Source organism: Bos javanicus, chromosome 6, assembly GCF_032452875.1.
Source record: "Bos javanicus breed banteng chromosome 6, ARS-OSU_banteng_1.0, whole genome shotgun sequence".
NCBI classification, from domain to species: domain Eukaryota; kingdom Metazoa; phylum Chordata; class Mammalia; order Artiodactyla; family Bovidae; genus Bos; species Bos javanicus.
Window position 1 is genome coordinate 99,350,923 of NC_083873.1, and position 10,559 is coordinate 99,361,481.

At 39.5% G+C, this 10,559-nt stretch overlaps 1 non-coding gene across 1 annotated transcript; it reads right to left on the bottom strand.

The window, feature by feature from the left end:
* Positions 1-985: 985 nt before the first annotated feature.
* On the bottom strand, positions 986-1,058 carry TRNAG-CCC (transfer RNA glycine (anticodon CCC)). The gene has a single exon. It is a non-coding gene; the product is annotated as a tRNA-Gly (tRNA).
* Positions 1,059-10,559: the final 9,501 nt, after the last annotated feature.

The window sequence follows — 10,559 nt, forward strand, 5'->3', positions numbered from 1 at the left end:
TGCAAGGTCCTCTGCTGGGTTTTCCTGTCTGGTCCCCAGACAGATAGCAGAGAGCAGAGCATTGCATGGGAGGTTTTTAAGGGCCAGAGCCAGGAGTGAGATGCACAATTTCTGCCCACATTCCTTTGGTCAGAGATCATCACAAGGGTGTGTCCAGCTCAAAGGGAAACTGAGAAATGTAGTCTGGCTCTGAACCCAGGAGAAAAGGGAAATTGGTTCTTGTCAATCTCTACCACAATGATAGGGCCAAGATTCGAATTCAAGAGCCTTGAGTCTTCCAGAGCCCGCTGCGGGATGGAATTAACTTCTTTGCAGCCATAAAATAAGCAGTGAGAAGAATGACCTCTAGGGCCATCACTTCTGATTCTGGATAATCCTTATGAACATTGTATAGCAGATTCATTCATTTATTCATTCAACATTTATTGAACACTCACTAAATACCAAGTGGGTATTCATTCATTTATTTACTGAAAATTTATTGACCACTGACTGTGTGCTAGGCTGTGGTTGGGGCAGCAACAAAAAATAAGACAGAAACAATCTGTGCCAACATGGAACTCACAATTAAAGGACTTGAATTGTATTTTTCATATAAGTCACTTAATTTTTTTCTACCAAATCAAGCAGTACCGTGTGCTTTATGCACTTTCAGCCTCTGTTTTTTAGCTGGAATCTGTAAAAGATAAAGGAAAACACACATTTTCCATGCAGGAATATATATGGAGATTCATGTGAAAGCAGAGACTTTGCTGTGTTTGTCTCTGTCTTCTGGCACCTAAAACAGAAACTGGCGTGTGAATAAACAGCAGTGTTGTGGAAAAAAGCACTAGCCTAGAAATCATGTGATTTAGGCTTTCTTCTCTTTTTTAAATATTTATTTACTTATTTATATATTTGGCTGTGCCAGGTCTTAATTGCAGCACGCAGGATCTTTCATCTTCATTGCAGCATGCAAGCTCTTAGCTGCTCATGTGGGATCTAGTTTCCTGACCAGGGATTGAACCCAGGCCCCCTGCACTGGGAGTGCAGCGTCTTAACCACTGGACCACCAGGAAGTCCCTTTATTCTTGTTTTGCTACTCACTTCATGTATAAGTGGGGCATTTTTGCTCACTGCACTTTAAGTCATCACAGTTTCCCAGATCACTTCCATCTCTTCTAAAACAGTAACTTGAACATTTTGAAGACATTTAGCCTGGTGGAGGGGCTTCCCAGATGGCGCTAGTGGTAAGGAACCTGCCTGCCAATGCAAGGGATTCAATCCCTGAGTGGGGAAGATCCTCTAGAGAAGGGCATGGCAACCCACTCCAGTTCTCTTGCCTGGAGAATCCCATGGACAGAGGAGCCTGGAGGGCTACAGTCCATGGGGCTGCAGTCAAACACAACTGAGAGACTGAGCACAACCCGGTGAAAGTTTCATGATACTGAGGATCAGCGGATGTGGATCAGTCAGAGGGTGTGCCTCTGGCTCTCCAGTTCCATGCAGAAACCACTCCAAACCTTCGCTCTTCAGTTTATTCACTGGAAAATAAACAACTTTGGGTATTCAGAGCATCCTTTCAAACTCTAATATTCTGTTAGCATTTATAATATTAATATTAGGCACCAGAAGATCAAGTTCCTGCTTCAATTTTATTTCTCATACTAAATCCTAACAAGGAACCCTAAAGATTTGTAAAAGGCAGGACTCCTTCCATGGATAGCAGGAGCAAATTTCTCTTCCTACTTGATCCTTTTAAGTATTTTTTTTTTCCTTCAAATTCACAACCATCCTGGTTTCAACTGTTTGGCCTGGTTTTGAGCAACTCCCTATTTCAGCCCAGTTTACTCTGTTAATGCATTACTTATTATCATAGTACTCTAGACTCTCAGCTTCCCTCCCCCCAGATTAGAAGGCATGTCAGAGCAAGGTGATAGTAATAGCTTAAACAATGAGGCTGTCTCTCTTAATATCCCCATTGATCATTGTATCATATTTATTTAAGGTTTTAATCAAAATGGAGGGAAAACATTGTATTCATTATAAAGGAAACATTTTTCCTAATGTTCTGGAAATCAAGTGATTATGGACAGTCACAACTCATAAAATATTTAGCTTTATATCAGAAGTTAATGCGACCTTTTTATTGATAATGAGACCAGTGCTATTTGTAATATTGTTGGAGGGTTAATGAGACAGTATCTGCAGTGTATACGGGGACCCTGAAAGAAATGTTTTAGATGATACAAGATATAACCATAGTTGTTTTGCCAATACACAGGAGATGTAAACATTTATCCGAAAGTGTCCACAATTGTGAAAATAAATATAATCACAAAACTAAGTTTCAATCATTTCCAAGAGGCACTAGGTAGAAAGAATTCCCTTGTAAAATAGAATCGACTTGAAGTCAGAATCAGATTGCTTGCAGATTCTGTCCACAGGAATTGCTCGAATGTGGATTTTGATCTGGGCAGAGACAGGGAGCTAGAAACATTCTATAGTAAAGAATGAAGGATTAAAAGTCTCAAAGTCAAAGGTTCGTGAAGCCTTCATTCATTATTTAAAAACAAATCTCTTTAAAATGAAAGAGTGCAATTCAAGCATTATTTGGTCCCAGCCTAATATTCTCCAGGTTCACTTTACTGGCTGCCTGTGAGCCTCAATGATGCTATTACTCTGTGCCTCACCATGACTGCGCTGGCTCCAAGGCCCTGAGGGAAATGGAAAAGTCAACAGTAGTTAGCCCATCCCACGAGCATCATTTTTTTCTCTAAGTACATAAATCCTCCAGAAACCAGCCCCCGCTTTTATTATGCCTTCAAAGCCACAGACTACAGAGCCTTATTCTGTGAAACCTGGTAGAAAGACTTGCATCAGTTTCTAAATCAATAGTTTCCAAGGGGTGAGAACAAAAAAGTGATCAATCAGGAAGTGAGGAAAAGTATTAAAACCTTAACTTCTCTAAAAAATAATAGAAACTAGGCTTCACTAGTACTTGATATACGGATGGAGGCTTCCCTGGTGGCTCAGTGGTAAGGAATCCACCTGCAATGCAGGAGACACAGAAGACACAGGCTTAATTCCTGGGTTGGAAAGATACCCTGGAGGAGAGCAGGGCAGCCCACTCCAGTATTCTTGCCTGGAGAATCCCATGGACAGAGGAGCCTGCACGAATGATACATGGATGGTGATTAATACATGATTACAAGACATTGAAAATGATTCAGAAGGGTAGGGGGAATGTATAGTTACGGAGCTTGAGATGAATATGTACACACTACTATATTTAAAATGGATAACCAACAAGGAACCACTGTATAATGCAGGGAACTCTGCTCAATATTATATAACAACCCAAATGGGAAAAGAACTTGACAAAGAATAGATATATGCATGTATAACCAAATCACTTTCTGTACATCTGAAACTAACACAACATTGTTAATCAACTAGACTCCAACATAAAATTAAAAGTTTAAAAAAAAGAAAGAAAATGATGACATGCCTTGGAGGAATATCAGTCAGGGTCTCAGCAGGAGATAGAAGCTGATTTTATAAACTGAAGAGAGTTTAAGAGAAGGATAGTTGACCCCAGTTCAGGGCACTAAGGTTGAGTAAAAGCAACAAGAAAGGACACATTCTTGACAGGTAACTGCAGGGAGGAGTAGAAGAAGGGAAGATGCCAGAACCAAAAGGAAAGATGTGCAGGAGGCCATGTGACAGGAGCTACAGCCTTCAAGAGGGGGAGCAGACCAACCCACAGTCACTGATCAGGATGGGAGCCAGGGAAGGAGTACCCTAACCTCATCTGCTCCTAACCCTCCATGTTTCCTGCAAACCCACCGGAAGTCAAAGCACCAAAAAGCCCACTGATGTGGTCCATACGGACCAGTCTCTCCATGTAGCCTGGAAAGGTACCCAGAAGCCATCCAAAGAAGGTGTACCCCCAGTTATTTGTACTAATAGGGTTACTCACTCATATAATCAAAACGATTGGGGTATCATTGCTCTAAATAATTTCACTAGATACTAAGATTATATTTGAGGGCTTCCCTGGTGATCCAGTGGTTAAGAATCCACCGTGCAATGCAGGGGACACTGTACTTTCACTGCACTTTCAATCCCTGGTCCAGAAAGATCCCACATGCCACAGGGCAACTAAACCTGTGAGCCACAACTACTGAACCCTTGTGCCGCAGCTACTGAAGCCTGCAAGCCCCAGAGCCTGTGCTCTGCGACAAAAGAAGCCATCACAATGAGAAGCCTGTGCACCACATCTGCAGAATAGACCCCGCTCTCCACAGCTAGAGACAGCTAAACAACAAAGACCCAATGCAGCCGAAAATAAATAAATAAACAACAACAACAAAAAGATTACACCAGGAAAAAAAAGCTATGTTCTGTAGGCACAGGCTGCCTAGATCTAAGGCTCAGTGGCCAGGAAGTATTTCAGAAAGTCTGTTCTGCCTAAAAGATGGGAAAGCACAGCACTGGGGCCATGTGTTTGCCATCTTCACTTTGGGTTATAAGGTCAATATTTACTTCACTGGATTTTTTCATTCATTCACTCTTTCATTCATTTATTTATTCATTGTCAGGCATTTCACAGGTGCTCGGAGTACAAAGATGAATTAGACATGATCCCTGGCCTCAAGATTCTGTAAGTTTGTAGAAGGAGACAGATATATAAATAATATGTAGAATAGTGTTGTAATCATGCCAAGAGAATCAGAGTAGGTTACAATGAGTTTACAAAGAAAAAAATGGTCAGTTCTACTGGAGGTTGGGAGAAGGTCAAGAATTGTTTTACACAGGCATTCATTTGGGAAAATTGAGGGAGAAAATAAATGAAATATTTTGGGTCAAGGAAACATTATGGGCAGCATGACTTGGTGAATTTGAGAAAGGGGAAATACTTCAGCACAGCTGAGACTCAGAGTATGAAGTGGAGAAAGCACACAGCAAAACTGAAAACATAGCCAGGCCGAGACTGTAGAAAGCCTTGTTTGCCAGTCTGAAAAGTGGAACCTTTAATCTGAAATGCTTTTGCTATTGAGCTCTTATTTTGGGCAACTCTGCCTCAATGTACTTGGAGCAGGTATTGTGACTGAAAAATTAAGAACTATTGGCCATATGCCATCATAGAGAATCAATTGGATAAGTCATTCTGAATCACAGTATTAATAGACACTCCCATTTTATAATGAAAGAACCAACACTGAACAACAATTTGTCCTAACTTTTGGATAACTGTGAACACTGTTTCTTTAAGGATTTCTAGGCTACTTCAGGTAAACCATATGGTTAACATAACCTAGCTTGATCATTAGAATTAAAATTTATATATTAACTAGCCATGTCAATGGTTATCAAATAGAATCTAATTAAGACGTGGCATCACATTAAAAACAATGAAACAATGCCATTGCAGCAACATGGATGGATCCAGAGATTGTCATATTCAGTGAAGTAAGACAGAGAAGGAGAAATATCACATGATGTCCCTTATATGATACAAATGAAGTTATTTACAAAACAGAAACAGACTCACAGGCTTCAAGAAAAAGCTTATGCCTGCTAGAGGGAAAGTGTAGGAGGAAGGGATAGTTAGGGAGTTTGGTATGGACATGCACACACTGCTGTATTTGAAACGGATAACTGACAAGGCCCTCCCGTATAGCATGGAGAACTCTGCTCACTGTTACATGGCAGCCTGGATGGGAAGGGAGTCTGAGGGAGAATGCATACATGTATATGTATGGCTGAGTCTCTTTGCTGTCTGCCTGCAACTAGCAGAACACTGTTAATCAGCTGTACTCCAATATAACATTAAAAAAAAATTTTAAGACATGGCATCAAAGATCTTTTTCTTTCTTCTATGTTTTCTTAGTTATTAAAGTGCACTCCCATTAAAAGCTCTCAGTCTCACCACAAAGGGAGCACAGCCTGGACACTTTTCATAGATGTCAAATACTTTCACAGGATTACAGTCCTGATGGTCTAACAATTTCCCAGTTAGTTGACCCATAAGGATGTGGGAGCACTGGCTTTGGCATGCTTTATTTCTGAAAACAGAACAGACTGATCCCCCACCTACTTATTCTTCTCCAAGGATGCAGAATATAAAACCAGATTGTCATTGAAGAGATTTTCAAAGAAGCTCTGAGCACTGGGAACACCTCTATTCACCAATTCAGATAGCTCTTTGGATGCACAAATTCTCCTTGATGGCACATTGTGAGTTTCTTTCCATGATGATGACTGAAGTGTAAAGAAGTCAAAGAATCAGCTGAAATTTATAAAGTTAGCAAAAGTGAAGTTGGAATTTGAATTCAGTCTGACTTCAGGTCAAATCCTGAGCCTTTGGCGTGGGAGCACTGACTCCAAGACCCTAGACTACCACAGAACTAACCCTAAGGAGTATCAAACAGTAAGAACTTACACAAATGAAACCACTTGAATACAAGACCTGGCGTCATCCAACCATCAGTAGCACCTTGCGCAGGACACCTCATCTAAACAACAAACAAAGCAAAAATACAAACCCAGTGATCAGCAGACAGGATTACCGCCTAACTCAGCTTACCCATCAGAGGGAAAACAGACAAACAGAAAACTCAGCACAAATCTCACCCCATACAAAGCTTACACAAACCACTGGACCAACCTTAGGAGAGCAGAAACCAAAAGGAAGAAAGAATTCAACCCCAAAGCCTGGGAAAAGGAAACCTCAAACACAAAAAGTTTAAAAAAATAATAATGAAAAAGCAGAGATATACTACACAAATGAAGGAACAAACTAGAAACACAGAAGTCCAAATAAATGAAGATGAAATACGCAAACTACCTGAAAAAGAATTCAGAGTAATGATACTAAAGATGATCAAAAACCTTGAAAACAAAATGGAGAAAATGCAAGAATCAATTAACAAAGACCTAGAAGAATGAAAGAATAAACATACAGAGACAAAGAACACAATTACTGAAATTAAAAATACTCTAGAAGGAATCAATAGCAGAATATCTGAAGCAGAAGAGCGAATCAGTGAGCTAGAACATAAAATGATGGAAATAACTTCTGAAGAGCAGAATAAAGTAAAAAGATTGAAAAGAACTGAGGATAGTCTCAGAGATCTTTGGGACAGTATCAAAGCCACTAACATTCTAATTATAGGGTTCCCAGAAGAAGAAGAGAAAAAGAAAGGGTATGAGAAATTTTTTGAAGAGATTATAGTTGAAAATTTTCCCAACATGGAAAACCAAATAGTCAGTAAAGTCCAAGAGGTGCAAAGAGTTCTATCTAGGATAAACCCAAGGAGAAAGATGCCAAGACACATACTAATCAACTAACAAAGACTAAACACAAAGAAAGAATACTAAAAGCAGCAAGGGAAAAGCAACAAGTAACATACAAGGGAAACCCCATACATTTAACAGCTGATCTTCCAGCAGAAACTCTGCAAGCCAGAAGAGAATGGCAGGACATATTTAAAGTACTGAAAGGGAAAAATCTACAACCAAGATTACTGTACCTGGCAAGGATCTTATTCAAAATTGATGAAGAAATCAAAAGCTTTTCAGACAAGGAGAAGTTAAGAGAATTCAGTACCACCAAACCAGCTTTACAATAAATGTTAAAGGGACTTATATAGTCAAGAAATACAAGAGATAAAAAAAGATCTACAAAATCAACCCAAAACAATTAAGAAAATGGCAATAGGAACATATATATTAATAAATTACTTTAAATGTAAATGGATTAAATGCTCCAACCAAAAGAAACAGACTGGCTGAATGGATACAAAAACAAGACCCATATATATGCTGTTTATAAGAAACCCATTTCAGACCTCAAGATACTTATAGACTGGAAGTGAGAGGATAGAAAAATATATTCCATGCAAATGGGAAGCAAAAGAAAGCTGGAGTAGCAATCCTCATATCAGACAAAATAGACCTTGAAATAAAGACTATTATAAGAGATAAAAAAAGGACAGTTCAGTCACTCGGTCGTGTCTGACTCTTTGCGACCCCATGGACTGCAGAAAATTCTGAAAGAGATGGGAATACCAGACCACCTGACCTGCCTCTTGAGAAACATGTATGCAGGTCAGGAAGCAACAGTTAGAATGGACATGGAACAACAGACTGGTTCCAAATAGGAAAAGGAGTACGTCAAGGCTGTATATTGTCACCCTGCTTATTTATCTTATATGCAGAGTACATCATGAGAAACGCTGGGCTGGAAGAAGCACAAGATGGAATCAAGATTGTCGGGAGAAATATCAATAACCTCAGATATGCAGATGACACCACCCTTATGGCAGAAAGTGAAGAGGAACTCAAAAGCCTCTTGATGAAAGTGAAAGCAGAGAGTGAAAAAGTTGGCTTAAAGCTCAACATTCAGAAAAGGAAGATCATGTTATCCGGTCCCATCACTTCATGGCCAATAGATGGGGAAACAGTGGAAACCGTGAGAGACTTTATTTTGGGGGGCTCCAAAATCACTGCAGATGGTGATTGCAGCCATGAAATTAAAAGATGCTTACTCCTTGGAAGGAAAGTTATGACCAACTTAGACAGCATATTAAAAAGCAGAGACATTACTTTGCCAACAAAAGTCCATCTAGTCAAGGCTATGGTTTTTCCAGTGGTCATGTATGGATGTGAGAGTTGGACTATAAAGAAAGCTGAGCACTGAAGAATTGATGCTTTTGAACTGTGGTGTTGGAGAAGACTCTTGAGAGTCCCTTGGACTGCAAGAAAATTCAACCAGTCCATCTTAAAGGAGATTAGTCCTGGATATTCATTGGAAAGACTGATGTTGAAGCTGAAACTCCAATACTTTAGCCACCTAATGTGAAGAGCTGACTCATTGGAAAAGACCCTGATGCTGGGAAAGATTGAGGGCAGGCGGAGAAGGGGATAACAGAGGATGAGATGGTTGGATGGCATCATCAACTCAATGTACATGGGTTTGGCTGGACTCTGGGAGTTGGTGATGGACAGGGAGGCCTGGCGTGCTGTGATTCATGGGGTTGCAAAGAGTCGGACATGACTGAGTGACTGAACTGAACTGAATTGGACTGTAGCACACCAGGCCTCCCTGTCCATCACCAACTCCTGGAGTTTACCCAAACTCATGCCCATTGAGTCGGTGATACCATCCAACTATCTCATCCTCTGTCATAACCACACTACATAATGATCAGGGGATCAATCCAAGAGAAGGACAAAGCAATTGTAAATATCTATGCATGCAACAGAGGAGCACCTCAATATATAAGACAGACACTAACAGACATAAAAGGAGAAACTGACAGTAACACAATAATAGTAGGAAACTTTAACACCCCACTCACACCAATGGACAGATAGATCATCAAAACAGAAAATTAATAAGGAAACACAAGTCTTAAATGGTACATTAGATGAGATGGATCTCACTGATATCTTCAGGACATTCCATCCAAATGCAGAAGAATACACCTGGAACATTATCCAGGATAGACCACATCTTGGGTCACAAATCAAACATCAGTAAATTTAAGAAAATTGAAGTTGTATCAAGCATCTTCTCCAACCAGAACGCTATGAGACTAGATATCAATTACAAGAAAAAAAAATTGTAAGAAACACAAACACATGGAGATTAGACAATATGTTTCTAAATAACCAACAGGTTCCTGAAGAAATCTAAAGGGAAATCAAAAAAATTCTAGAAACAAATGACAATGAAAACACAATAACTCAAAACCTATGAGATGCAGCAAAAGCAGTTCTAAGAGGGAAGTTTATAGCAATACAGTTCTACCTCAAGAAACAACAACAACAAAAAAATGAATAGACAACCTAACTTACACCTAAAACAACTGGAAAAAGAAGAACAAAAACCCCCAAGATTAGCAGAAGGAAAGAAATCATAAAGATCAGAGCAGAAATAAATGGAAAAGAAATGAAAGGAACAATTGTAAAGATTAATAAAACTAAAAGCTGATTCTTTGAGAAAATAAACAAAATTGACACACCTTTAGCCAGACTCATCAAGAAAAAATGAGAGAAGAATCAGATCAACAAAATTAGAAATGGAAGAGGAAAGGTTACAACACACAATGCAGAAATACAACGGATTATTAGAGACTATTATGAGCAACTGTATAGCAATAAAATGGATAACCTGAAAGAAGTGGACAAATTCTTAGAAAAGTTCAACCTTCCAAGACTGAACCATGAAGAAATGGAAATTATGAACAACCCAATTACAAGCACCAGAATTGAAGCTGTGACCAAAATCAAAAAAACAAAAGCCCAGGACCAGATGGTTTCACAGGAGAATTCTATCAAACATTTAGAGAGGAGTTAATGCCTATCCTTCTAAAAGTCTTTCTAAAAACTGAAGAGGAAGGAACACTTCCAAACTCATTCTACAAGGCCACCATCACCCTGATACCAAAACTAGACAGTTCAGTTCAGTTCAGTTCAGTCATTCAATCGTGTCTGACTCTTTGCGACTCCATGAATTGCAGCATGCCAGGCCTCCCTGTCCATCACCAACACCTGGAGTTTACTCAAAC